Raw genomic sequence first — 14,235 nt, forward strand, 5'->3', positions numbered from 1 at the left:
GGGCGCGCGCGTTGGTGTGTGTGTGTGTGTGTGTGTGCGTGTGTGTGTATGTGTGTGTGTGTGTGTGTGTGTGTGTGTGTGTGTGTGATGTTCCTCACCGACCAAACCGTGTCAAAATTGGTAGAGAATTCGACGAGTTATGATTGACTGAAGCCAAACACAGTTACTTCAATACAAATAAATGAAAGCGATTGCAGGGGACTCCCGGTTGAAGATGGCGATTAGGACTGCACGTACTCAACCAGCCAAGGTTTTTGCTCGTCAGCATATGTGTTGATGGGAAGAGCATCTCGCTTCTTCTGCAGTTTTCAATGGGACTCAGCACTGTCACCTGCTGGCAGTGGCAAGGCACCGGGCACTTTCAGCTGCTTTTCTGACCCATCTAGGAAGACTAAATGTCGCACTCATTCATTAAATATATCAGGCAAACAGTTTGTTAAACGTCTGCATGTGCAGTACATATGTGATAAAACATGTATATTTTTGATAAAAAGACAAATATACAGTGCCATTATTGTGCAAAACAATTTACAAATGTGTATTTCACTCCAGAAACATGTAAAAAAAAAAAAAAAAAAACTATACACTCGTGTTTTTGTAAATGACCGCATGGACGACTGTTTCCACAAGGCTTCTGAAGTCAAGAAAATCTCTCACTCCTTAGAAGTGCACCACTTGGCTTCTTACAGCAAGGGGAGCCAGAGAACCACCACATATTTAACTTTACATACAAAGTATTTCTAAATAGATAAAAGAAATATCTAAATAGTTCAAAGAAACACACACACACACACACACACACATATGCATATATATTTTTCTGTTGCCTGTAATGACTGTTCAGTGGTGTTTTTTTTCCATCCATCCATCCATTTTCCGATCCGCTTATCCTCACAAGGGTCGCGGGTGGTGCTGAAGCCCATCCCAGTCGTCTTCGAGCAAGGTGTTTTTTATTTTTATTTTTATTGATTTTCTGTCTGTTTTGAAGCAACTGTGTCAGTCTCAGGAAGAGTGCGGGGTTTTATGAATGCAATTAGAATGTTGTTATTTCTGTTTAAGTTTTTTGTGAAAAAGGTTCTTTACACAATGAATGAAAACAGAGAAACAAAAAGAATAAGCTTAGAAGTAAAAAGTGAGTGAGTGAGTATTCAACATGTGTCCAAAATGAATTCTACAAGAGGGAGGGATTCGGGGACCCTTTGGACAGTGACAGAGATAATGGTGTCATTGCACTAATGAGAAGTTTCACCTTGGCTTTAGCCCAAGTTGATGATGAGGTATCTGCCAGTATACACAACACAGAAGAACACGAGCTCATGTCCACAATCATGAACTAATCATTTGGCTCCTAATTGGCCTCCTCTGTTCTCTTATCCCACTTGGCTGACTGAACTATGGGTCAAAAATGGGGAAAGGTTAGAGTTGAACTGGTATTAAACTCACATGACTGTAATTGTTGAGGCAGCACATGTACTCGTGGTGTGCACGTCTACTTCAGTCTTCGCAGTCAAGAGCTTCTGGGTTTAAATCTCGGATTGGGCCCTCATGAGTAGAGTTTGCATGTTCTCCACTTGCTTGTGTTGTTTCTTCACATACTTCCTTCTAAAAGGAGATCACCAGTCATGGAGCACACAGCCTCTCTTAACAAAAAAAAACAAAAAAACGTGACCCATAGACCTTGAGAAACATGCAAAATCATATTACCTTGCCTCGTCTTTCTAACGGCAAATGACTGTGACCTTGTAGTGGACATTTAAATATTAATTTGAATATTTTAGAGAAGGAATGCATTGAAACAAAATATGTTTGCAGATAAGGAAGAATGATAACGGCTGCACAAATTACTTTTGTTGCTGACGAGGACATAATCCTCCAAGTGGAGTCTTCCCTCAGAGAAGCCAGTAATTGTTTTCTTCAATTTTCTTGATGTGTCCATTGTTAAAACATAGTGTTGGTTAAAAAAAAAATACAATTAGCAATTATGTTTATTTTACAAAAAAACTAAATGGATCCAGTGAATAAGTCATTTCAAATCACTATTTGTGGAAAGATGACCATTAGTAAAATCCACACTTAGTATTTGCAGTTTTGATGACTCCAAGCCGCTCTGTGGGAATGCAACAACACTTGCATTAAAAGAAGAGGATAGAAGCTAACCTGGTGAGGTAGAGTTCTTGTAGGCCCTTTTGCTCATCCATCTTGTGGAAACATGCCCCATTTCACACTGCACTTGGTTTTCTTGGAGTTCGTCACGCGTCAACTTGTATCTCCATACCGTAGTTTAAGGTTGTCATTGCTTCATTGTACAGGATTAGGAAATGTTCCATTGAACATTGCGGTGATCAGCAGTTTGCTAGTAGGCGCGGCTTTGTCGAATGTCTGGATATCACTTTTTCAACAAGAAATATAGTTGCCTTAAAAGGTCAAAAAGGTCAAATTAGTAGTGGATTCCTATAGTAGTAGCTCATGAGCCGCATTATAGCTGTCACTGTTTCATCGACATAAAAAGGGGCTCTTAATAATGTCCCATTTCATCTCAGCGGAAGCCGCCACATTAAGTCTGATGTTTGTTTTTATCATGCTCATCTTATAAACCCACTCCTTTTTTACAAAAGGGAATCCCAGCATATATCCCATTTTAATGACTGTCTTCCGCAATAATTCACAATGAAACCACAGCAGAGAGAAAAAAAAGTGTCTAAATGTAAATGCTAGTAAATGTCAAAAGTTTTGACGGGCTCAGACAATCTTGGCAAACAAAGATTAAAAAAAGACAACTTACAAAACATCGGGGACCAACACTCTATGGTAAACTATACTGGATATAAATATTATAAATCATATCACATTGACATTTGATGGATGTTGTTCCCTTCGAAATAATCAACTAAATCTCTGAAACCTGAGGACTAACATGAAGGTGAGATGGTGTCTGAGTGGATGGAAAAGGATGTTACCAAACTACTACAACATTTCTAAGACATTAAAGTGGGCATGTTATAGAAATGTCACTTTTTAATGGTTTATATACGAAGAGTTCACGTGTTTCTGGAGGAACACCTTCATATTTACTTGCTTGTTATCGGTGTATTAAGCTGTTTATTAAAAATGCATATGCCTCATCTAAAACTCCTTGTCCACGTGGAGTACAAAAAGAATATAGTACATGTTGCCGTCGTGTGTAACATCGACAGTGAATATAAAATGATAAATGTTGTCAATTGTTAATCGGAAGAAAGGCGTACATTTGGGTCAGACAACATCCCAAACCAATTTGCAGTGCAAATGACCCGTAACGTGCATCACGATCCCAACCATGGAAGTGAAACTAATGATTGGAGCAGTTACTGTCTTCTTGTAGAACGTTATTATGCTTGTAAACTACAATAAATGGCGCTACATATCTGTGAGCTTTTGCTTGTAGTTGTACATTACAGCAAGGCCGCTGTGATTGATGTTGACGCGTGGATGAATCGTTGTCCCTGTTGACAAAATAGGACATTGACTCCAAGTAATTCATAGCTGTCACTCAGCTCGTGCTCCAGGATGAAAAGATAAAGCTGTGCATTTCTTGACTCCAAGCGACCCCCGAGGTCCGAACCTTGATAGGATTACGAGGCTTTCCCCAAATCAATGGCGGAGTTCCCAGACTCCGGCTAAAGGTGACTTAAATTGACTGGCTGTCAAGACTAAATGCCGGAAAATCTAATTAGTGGCAGATTTGTCGAAAAAAAAGTTGGCAGTTGATGCCGGATGTTTTTGTTGTTTTTTTTTCTTGTTCATTGTTTTTGATGAATATGTTTGAAAGTATCGACAAAAGCAGCTCATTAGGGTTGATGCTGATGAGGAAAACAAGATGATCATAATCCATTTTACCAACGTGAAAACAAAGTCTCATGCAAAGAGCAGTAAACAATGAACTCAATCATCCAAGCAACGTCCCATCCTAATATGTTGCTTCAAAAACGTTTTAGTTACCATACGCTGTGATGTAACATAATGTATTATGTAACTATGTAAGTATATCACATTCTACAGTTTGTTGTCAATGTATTTGTGTTTGCTTTTACTTCTCTTTGTTTATCTCTGCTGTCTGCTGCCAGGTCAGCATTGCAAATGAGAATTTGTTTTAACTGCCTTGCCTGGATAATGAAGTTTAAATAAATTACCTTGTTCAGGGTTGATGGCAAATTGAACTTTACCTCAGCTGTCCAATTCACCACACGTGTGCGTTAAGATACTAGGGACATAACTTTTGGTCATTTGGCTGATTTTTTGCTTTGGCTTGCGCAAACTTTAGATAGGATTGCCGTATGGTGTCAGTGACGACAGCATTAGTAAATTTTCTTCATAAAAAGAGGCTTCAAGATGTTTATGATTACTCTCAGTTTGGGTCACTTGCATCAGGCACAAATGGGCTTATTTCAGCGACAAAAAAATAAGATGGCGGCCCGGTGGTTCAGTGGTTAGCGCGTTGACCTCGCAGTGCAGAAGTACCGGGTTCAATTCCAGCTCCGGCCTCCCTGTGTGGAGTTTGCATGTTCTCCCCGTGCCTGCGTGAGTTTTCTCCATGTACCCCGTTTCCAGGCTGATTGAACACTCAAAATTGTCCTTAGGTGTGAGTGCGAGCGTGGATGCCCGAAGGCAGCTGGGATAGGCTCCAGCACGCCTTGTGAGGATAAAGCATTTCAGAAAATGGATGGATGGATGGGTGTTAAAAGAACTATAATGTTTGATCCTTGCGGGGTCTTGGCAAAAGGATATGCAGGTAACATACTTGCTCTTTGTGTATTTAAGGTTGCCAGTCCCTGAGCTGAGTTGTGAAAAAATGCATGATAAAAATGCTCATTTAGCATGAGGGCGCTTGATGAAGTTTAAATGAAACTCCTGGTAATTCCTGAATGACGAAAATGGAATGCAGAGAGAGGGGAGACATCATCCAGCTACAGCCCACACGATGTGCACCACTGTACTGGGAGCCTATCGAACTAATTATATCACTGTGCTGTTGTTTGGAGAGAGGTCGTAAAGGGGTTATTGGCTGTCACCAGCGACACCAAAGCAGCACTGAGAGATGATTGTACACACCATCTCCGTGCCACACAACAGACACACATATCGGGAATTTAGCCTGTTTTGAGAGGATTTACACAGCAGGAACACACAATGATGACTCACCTTTCATGAGACAATTGTAATCAGTTTTTGTAATGCAGGGTAAATCTAAGAATGGCAAAGTGTCATTTGCTTCTAAGACTTCATCGTGGAACACCTTGACAACATGGGGCCTATGTGAGGATCCTGTCTGTGGGCTTCAGCTCTGCGTTCAACACCATCATCCCTGAACTCCTCCAAGCTGTTCCATCTGGGCATTTCTCTTCCAGTAGATTGACAATTTTCCAACAGGCAAGACACAGCAGGTGAGGCTGGGAGCAACCACCTGGTGGTGGCGGTGGTGGTGTTGGGTGGGGGGTTGTGTCATACACTGATGCACGATCGGGGGTTGAAGGTGGTCACATTGCAGTGGCCAAGTTTAACCACAAGTGGAGCTCTTCTTGCAGTTCCTTACTTTGCACGTGCTGATCTCCTGCAGGGACTTCAGCGAGTCTATTAGGCTTCCACCATGTAGACTGCGAGGCTCTCCTGTGCTGAATTAAAAGGGATTGAGGGTAGCCGCTTTAATTGGTTGGGAGTCAAGTCGGTCTGCGCTGGGCACAAAAATAGAGCCCGAGGAGTCTCCCAGGATGTGTTCTCTCTCCACTGCACTTCTTCCTCTACACAAACAACTGCTCCTCAAACCACCCAGCTGTCAAACTTCTGAAGTTTGCAGATGACACAACAATCATCTGGCCCATCAAAGATGGCAATGAGTTCAACAGAAAGTGAAGTGGGTGGGGTCTTGGTGCAGACAGCATAACCTGGAGCTGAGCACAATCAAGACTGTAGAGATGATTCTGTTCTTCGGGAAACATCCTTTGCTGCCCCTCAGACTCTCCAAGTGCCCTGTGTAGAGTGTCAAGCCCTTCAAGTTGCTGGGAATCTCTTTGGGCCTAAAATAGGAGGCCAACATGAAATCCATCCTCATCAAGGCTGAGCCGAGAATGCACTTCCTGTGGCTCTGAAGCATGGCCTGCTACAGGAGCTGTTGAGGCAATTCTATACAGCAGTCACTGAATCGGGTCATCGATCCCTCTGGTCTTGTACGGCTAGATAGAAAGAATAAATCTGATTGCAAGTGACTGCTGCCAATATAATCACGGGTACCCCCCTACTTCGCTCTTAAAGACTTGCATGCGATGAAATCCAAGATTAATTCAGGAAAACTCCTCTTTGGTTCACCCCATCCTACACCCTTTCCGGCTCCTTCTCTCTGAGAGACATGACCGTAAAAAGAAAAAAAAAAACACTATAACTTTCAGACATTCCAATAGCTCCTTTCTCCTTGCCATTAACTTAAACACCGGACTAAATTGTCCCTCGGTGTGATTATGAGCGCACATGGTTGTCCGTGTATGTGTGTCCTGCAATTGGCTGGCAACTAGTTCATGGCATACCCCGCTTACTGCTCGAAGACAGCTGGGATAGGCTCCAGCACGCCCCGCGACCCTTGTGACGATAAGCGGATTAGAAAATGGGTGGAAGGATGAATTTGTGAAATCTGTTTAACCCGCTAAATGATTGGGCCTTCATGAATTTTGCTTTCTGCTCGATGCTGCCAAGTCGTGAAATCAATAATGCTGCCATTGCCGCACTCTGTGTCTTATGCAAGGTAAACTTGATGCTCTGAATCTTAAAATTCCACATGGTTGACACAATTCTTTGCTATCAAAAAGATCTTGAAGAGAGTGGTCTAAAGAAACAGGACCGTGAGTGTTGCAAGCACAACATGAGGGGTGTCCTGGCTGGTCCACCAATAACACAGCACTAGGATATGAGGGAAGCCCTTGTTTGTGAAAAGGAGACCTACATCCAGAAGGGATGGTGAGAAAGAAGAGAGTGACAGACACAACAATCTTGTCATTTCGTATTCAGCACTGGTGTCATCCTTTCTGAAGATTTTGAACCAACACAAGATTCCGGTATACTTCGAACCTGGTAACACCCTGAGACAAAGGATGACACATGCCAAGATTGGGCAATGGACACCCTGCACTCTGCAAAGTAATGTGGTGTATGCAGTCAAGTGCAGTGAAGAATGCACAGATACATATATTGGGGAAATCAAACAAACACCAAGCAGGCATATGGCACTGTCACGTTGCGAGGTGGTGTTGGACCCAAAAAGCAGGCAAGAGGGAGGAGCAGGGTGTATTTGAAGAAGTGTATTGGAACAGAGAAAACTAAATCCAAAACAAACATAGTCCAAAGTAGCAAACAAAAATCATAACTGAAGCTAAAACAGAACCATGACCAAAACAAACCTGACAGCAGCAGAGAAACGGCAACAAACAAACATGACAGGAGCACAAAGCAACATAATGACCAACAGGTGTGCAGCTGCAGAGAGAGCCCTACAGTGCCACCTGTTGGTCCCAAACCGAATCATGACAGGCACAGCACAGGTCAAGATTCCGCTGTCTGCCCACACCTCCCCTCTTTTGAGGCCAAAAATGTGCATATTCTTGACAGAGAAGACAGATGGTTTGAAAGAGGATTGAGAGAGACCATCTCCAAACAGAGGAGGTGGCTTAACTATCTTCCACATACAATGCCATCTTCTTATACATCCCAAAGAGACTCCATGATTTTTGCCTCCAACAAATAACAGTCACCAGTGACTGTCGAGGCAGCTCCACTGTCTCTTTACAACTGATTGGAATATTAATACATCTCTGGAAGGTATCTTAACGATACGGTTAACGGTTTTGCATTCCAATTGCCATTCCATTTGTGGATGGGGTGTGCCTCCAACTTGGAACATAAATACTTGGAGTTGGGTTTGCCACACCAACTGAGGCGAGTGCAATCCATACCAAGCCTTGTTGCATGAACTGGTGACGCCTACTTGGTTAAGAGGCGATACATCGAGCTCTGTGGGGTGAATTTCAAATCTGATTTGTCCAAGGAATAGCCCCTTTGCCAATACAGTAAAGTTACACTGGCCAGCACGACTGATTCTGAAGTCCTGGGGCAGATTAGCGCTGACATAGCAGCACAGCATATACTGAAATCTCAGTTTTTAAAAAAAATCAAACAGCCACTTCCACATAATGGAAGTAGTCTAAACAATACAGACGCTACAAAATATAGAGAATAGACTGTTGGGAAGAAGTGAGTACAGTTTCATCGAACAAGTAATAGAATTTAGGTTGTAAAAAAAGGTCTGTGCTTCTGATAGTGTTCAGGCCAACAGAGAAGCCCGATACAAAAGTTTTCAAAACCAAGTGAAACTATGTTTTGACCCTCCTGCGCAATGCTTCCGTTATTCCAATGCACCCATGCAGTGTGTACCAATTAAACTTGCAGTGGATATACGATAGGTGCTTCTTCCTGCAGGGCAACAGAATATGATGAAAATCTAGTTTTTGTTTTGTTACTCATATTATTGCATGGTCCCCATCTGTCAGTTTGACTTCTACATTTCAGCATTATTATTTCTCCAGACATTTGGCAATTACACCATTGACACCCCCACCGCCCACCCCCACTCCCCTCATGGAGCTCCTGTACATACCGTTTGGTAAGTGGGATCCCTGCGGCGAACGGGATGTCTAATTATGATCTTTGTAAAAGTGAAAAAATTAAAAATTAAGCCATACACCCACCACCTGTGTCGTTGCTTTAACCAGCATTTCCCTGTGCCTTTGTTATGAAGAACCCATGTCTTCCAAACCGGGCAAGTAAATGAAGAGGAAGTGAGAGAGGAACACAGTGAGTGATCAAATGAGGGGATGACTCGTCGCTTTCTCGTCTCATTGGTATGATGGACATGATAGATCCTGTTGGAACGCTTGAGAAGGGTAAAGGGTGAGACATATTCAAATGGTCTGTTGGTCCATTAAGTGACCATCTAATTAACAGACCCACCCTCCCATTCATTGAAAGGATGCATACAGAAATTCAATGTGTGTGTTCACTTGTAACAAACCAAATACAGAGGTGCCCTGAGATATGAATTTAATTAGTTACGAGACCATGTGCATTATGCAATGCTTCCTCCGCCCCCCAAAAAAATGTTTGTGTTTTTGTGGCAGTCTTATAGACTGCCACAAAAACACAAAAAATGTTGTGTAACATAAACTGACAAAAAGTTTTTTTTTTTTTTAATGTACTCAATATTATCTCTTCAAGTGGCTGCACGAAATAAAATCACCTGGCTCCAGATACATATATTTAAGTAATGTACCTAAATCCAGGTGATTTTATGTTGTGCAACTACTTGACAAAATAAAGTTCAGTAAATTCAACACCCCATTTTACAATGCACTTTAAAGTAGATATTTTAAGAAAATAATTAAACCACTCCATCCTTCTGTCCTGCCTTAAGACTAACCTCAACATCACTGGCTGTACTATGTCCTGTTTTCAGTCCAACCAAACAAACCAACAACTGTTCATCCACATCAACCACTGCTCCTCCTACATAGCCCCTCTGGCTCATGGTGTTCTCCAAGGTTCCGTGCTTGGCCCTCTCCTCTTCATACTCTTCATCCTCTACATCCTCGCCCTTGGCAACATCATCTGTCATCATGGCTTTTGTTTTCACTGTTATGCAGACAACATTCAGCTCTACAACTCCATCACATCCATAATCTCCAATATCCACTCCACCCTCATCCATTACCTAACTGACATCAAAGCCTGGATGCAACATAACTTTCTCAAACTCAACAGTGAGAAAATAGACATAATCTTGATCAGTGCCAAAAACATCATCAAATGAATTCACTACTTCTCCCTCAATTTTGATAAAATCGCCCTTATGCTATCCCTACTCATCTGCCATCTTGGCATTCTTCTTGACCTCACTCTTTCATTTGAACCCCACATCAAACAAGTAATCCGGATTGCATTCTTCCACCTCAAAAACATAATTCGACTTTGCCCATCTCTCACATTCTCCAATGCTAAAACCCTTAGTCATGCCTTCGTTACATGCTGAATTGACTACTGCAATAGCATTCGTTCCGGCACAACCTCAAAAACACTCAATAAACAGCAATATATCCAAAACTCTGACACCCGTCTCCTCACTCACACCCGCTGCTGTGAACACAGTACTCCTGTCCTTCACAAGTTCCAATGGCTCCCTGTCCTCAATGCATCCACTTCAAAATCCTTCTCTTTACATTCAAAACTCTCCATAGTCTGGCCCCTTCATACTTCACAGATCTGCTCCACTACCATGCTCCATCTCACTCCTTCTGCTCCTCAGACCCTAACTTCCTGTCCCTCCTCTGAAGGGGCAAGTTCCAAACTTGGGCAGACTAAGCCTTCTCCAGTCAGAGTTTCTCCTTGGGTGTGTTCTCATTTTGAATTTGTGTTTGTTTATTCGGTTCAAAAATGGCAGGTGTGTTGCTGACTGTGGTTCTTGCCCACATGCAAGGGCATTACAATATCTTTATTGCTCATTTTTATGCTCACATTACTGAAAGGGTGAAAGAGCTGAAATCACACACACACACACACACACACACACACACACACACACACACACACACACACACACACACACAAAATGCCAAGAGTCGCAACTCAGCATATCACCATACTTCATTTGATATTTATAATCTCTGTTGGTGCACTAATTGACCGTGCCACATGTAATAAAGCACACAGATAAAAGGAGAGCGGCCAGTGGGTCAGCTTGACGAGCATGTGAATGCAATCTCCTTTTGTTGGCCACCACACAGCTCACCTGCATTTGCATTTGAAACACCCTATCAGTAGTCATCAGTACCGAGGGAAAAATCAAAGCAGCCTTGATTTACCATTGTGGAAATCCTGCTTTTACTGGGAAATGCACAAATATGTGTGCATGTCGTTAATGCACACTTGGTTATTCCGGAGCAGTTCAGTCATCATTACAACTGCATTTTTCCAGAAGAAGATTAACCGGATTTCTGTACATATCTGTGGGAATATTTGAGAAACATTAATTATAAATACCATGCTGTGCACAGACAACAGCAGTAATGAAGATGGCAGAAATACTATATGTGCTACATATTTAAAATGCCCGCTTCCTTTGTGGACATCTGGACATTAAACATGTAGGCCTTGTGATTGCCAACATTAGCAGTGACAGGCAAAGTGCAGGGGACTATTATCTGGACACTATTATTGGGATGTCACTTGCAAGGAATCAGAGCTGAACGGGGGAGGCTGACAGAATGAGAAGGTGTATGTAAGCATTACTCTGATGGTCACAAAATATAGAAAAGCCTGGTGGGACATGAAAGCAATTTTCATCTGAACAAAAAAAACCCACCATAATGGAATGTGTAGAAGTACATTTTCACTGCATTGACAAACACATTTCACGACTAAGGGTTTTATGTGCAAATTCATTAAAATGCAGAAAGCTTGTCCATGTTACTCGTTACATGTTGCACGTCAATATAGAGGCACGGGTCAGTGTGGTACTTTAAGTTTAATAGTTTCAGTCAGTTACTACCGGTAAAAACTATTTTGACATGAAACAAACAAACAAACAAACAAAAAAAAACCCCAAACAAACACACAAAACAAACCCCTCCCCTCCAAAAACAGACATCCTTAAATCCAAGCCAAAAATCAAGGATAAAATACTGTTTAGCATTCATAAACACTCTATGTTCCATCTTTTGTAAATACGGCAATAATTTTACATCCACATACCATGTCATATTGAGCAAACACCACTAGAAATTAAACCTAGTGAGAACCATCCATCCATTTTCAACACTGATTATCCTGAACAGGGTCGCTATCCCAACTGACTTTGGGCAAAAGGCAGACTACACCCTGAACTGATCGCCAGTCAGCCGCAGGGCACATATAGAGACAAACGACCATTCGCACCCACGTGTACACCGTCACTGAATGGTAACCAATATAACTACCAGATCACATTTAAAGAGGCCAAAAGAGAACATTTATCAAACCTAATTCAGGCTAACCGTCAAAACCCACGTCTACTATTTAAAATTATTGATGTCCATGCTCTGTATTCAGCTGTGTTAAATTCTTTTGAAGCTGTGGCCTTGATGTTTTTGGAGGATGTGGATTGCCAGACGAAGCCATCTGGCTCCCCTTATGATTCTATTCCTCTGCGTTTCTTTAAGGAGATTTTCCTGAGTATTAGTACAGTAAATCGGTCTTGGCCATTATCGACAGCAACCTGTCTTCTGGTATAGTTCATCAACAATTGAAACATGCTGTGGTGCAACCCATGCTCAAGACACCTGGCCTTGATCAAGATGTATTGTCAAATTTTAGGCCCATTACCAAGCTGCCTTCCATATAAAAAAATCTGGAAAAAAGTGTCGCACATGCAGTTCAAATCTTTTTTGGATGAAATTCTTGGAACTTTTCAAGTCAGGTTTCAAGACAATGCGTAGCACCGAACCAGCCATGTTATGAGTTTTTAATTACCGGTACATCCTCCTGGCAAATGACACTGGTGACTGTGTGAGTCTGGCTTTATTGGATTTAGCTGCAGAATTTGATACAGTGGATCACATTATTCTGTTGGCTCATTCGCAAAACCTGGTTTGATAGCGATAGCGCCCTTGAGTGGTTACGTCCTATTTAGCTGACAGAACCTTTTGTGTTGGCCTTGGTTGCTCTGAGTTCCGAACTGCCACACTGTCGTGTGGTGTTCCACAGGGCTCAATTCTGAGGCCTCTGCTCTTCTCACTGTATCTGCTCCCATTGAGATTCAAGAGCACTTTGAAACCGTAATTCATGCCTTCGCCACATCCCGGCTGGATTACTGTTGTGCTCTTTACTTTGGAGACAGCAGCCAATCCCCTAATAAGCATCTCCAGTTGGTCCAGAATGCTGCTGCTTGCCTTTTGACTGGTACTTATAAGAGGGAGTGCGTAACTCCTACTCTGGCACCCCATTCATTAGCTCCCTATAAATTCTAGATTTCTTTTTAAGAACATATTATTTATTTTCAAATCTTTAAATGGCAGTAATTTACTAAGAATTATTTCTCAGACCCCCAAGCCGCAGCTTGCGGACTCATCCACTACAGTTTGTACTCTACTACAGTAAGGAGTTGAATGCTACTCAAGAGGAGACTGTGGGCAGCACTGCTGAGACTGTGAAGTATAATGTTGCAGTGTTTTTGTACAGCAAGTAAAGCCGTATCAAGTTAAGTAGGTCCTACGCAGTACTGTAATGCAAGTTGTGTGATGTTTTGGAAAGCTCTTTACTACTTTCCATTGAAAGAAATGAATATGTATGTTTCTCTGTGCTGAATAACAGACAAGCCAGTCAGTCAGACAGCAGCTATTAAGTCACTGACAATGTACTTTATTGTAAATGTAAAACACAGATGAGATTTCAGAGACAATGCACAGTATTAGATGACATCACATTCAGACAGTTTTAATTATAGCGGCGGAGAGCAGCACTTTGACTGATAGTCTGCATGTCGTTTTGATGAATCACTCTCTTAGTTTAGTCTCAGATCAATCTCCTCCAAAATTGGAAGATTTCCGCTTTGACCCGCTTTCGAAAAGCAACATAATAGAGGTTCAATTATGGTACTTGGGTGGTTTTAGTGCACAAGCTCATGATGTTCAGTCTTGCGGGGAGGAAAAAAAAAACATACCTGCTGAGAACATTCCATGCTGTTCAATATATCACTGTTAACCAAGACGCTTTAATCAAACTCTGATCAGGAGTCAGATGCCCGCAGACACTGATACTCCATTGAAAGGGCCTCCTGGTGCTAAATCATTCAAACTATCTGGCAACTTTTTGCCCAGTCAGCTGTCAGACAGATATACTTTCAGCTGTGTGTTCAGCACTGTCTCATGGGTAAAGTGAGTGAAGTCATGGCTATCCCTCAAATATGCAGTACATTATGAAATGAGCGTGGATGGTTGTTCGTCTGTGTGTGCCCTGCGATTGGCCGGCAACCGGTTCAGGGTGTCCCCTGCCTGCTGCCCGAAGACGGCTGGATAGGTTCCAGCACCCCCCCCCCCCCCCGTGACCCTTGTGAGGATGAGCAGATCGGAAAATGAATGGATGGATTATGAAATGATCGAATCATTCACGCTAAAATGCAACCAACATTGG

The sequence above is a fragment of the Hippocampus comes genome, unplaced genomic scaffold (genome assembly GCF_001891065.2).
Source record: "Hippocampus comes isolate QL1 unplaced genomic scaffold, H_comes_QL1_v1.1 scaffold151, whole genome shotgun sequence".
In the NCBI taxonomy this organism is placed as follows: Eukaryota; Metazoa; Chordata; class Actinopteri; order Syngnathiformes; family Syngnathidae; genus Hippocampus; species Hippocampus comes.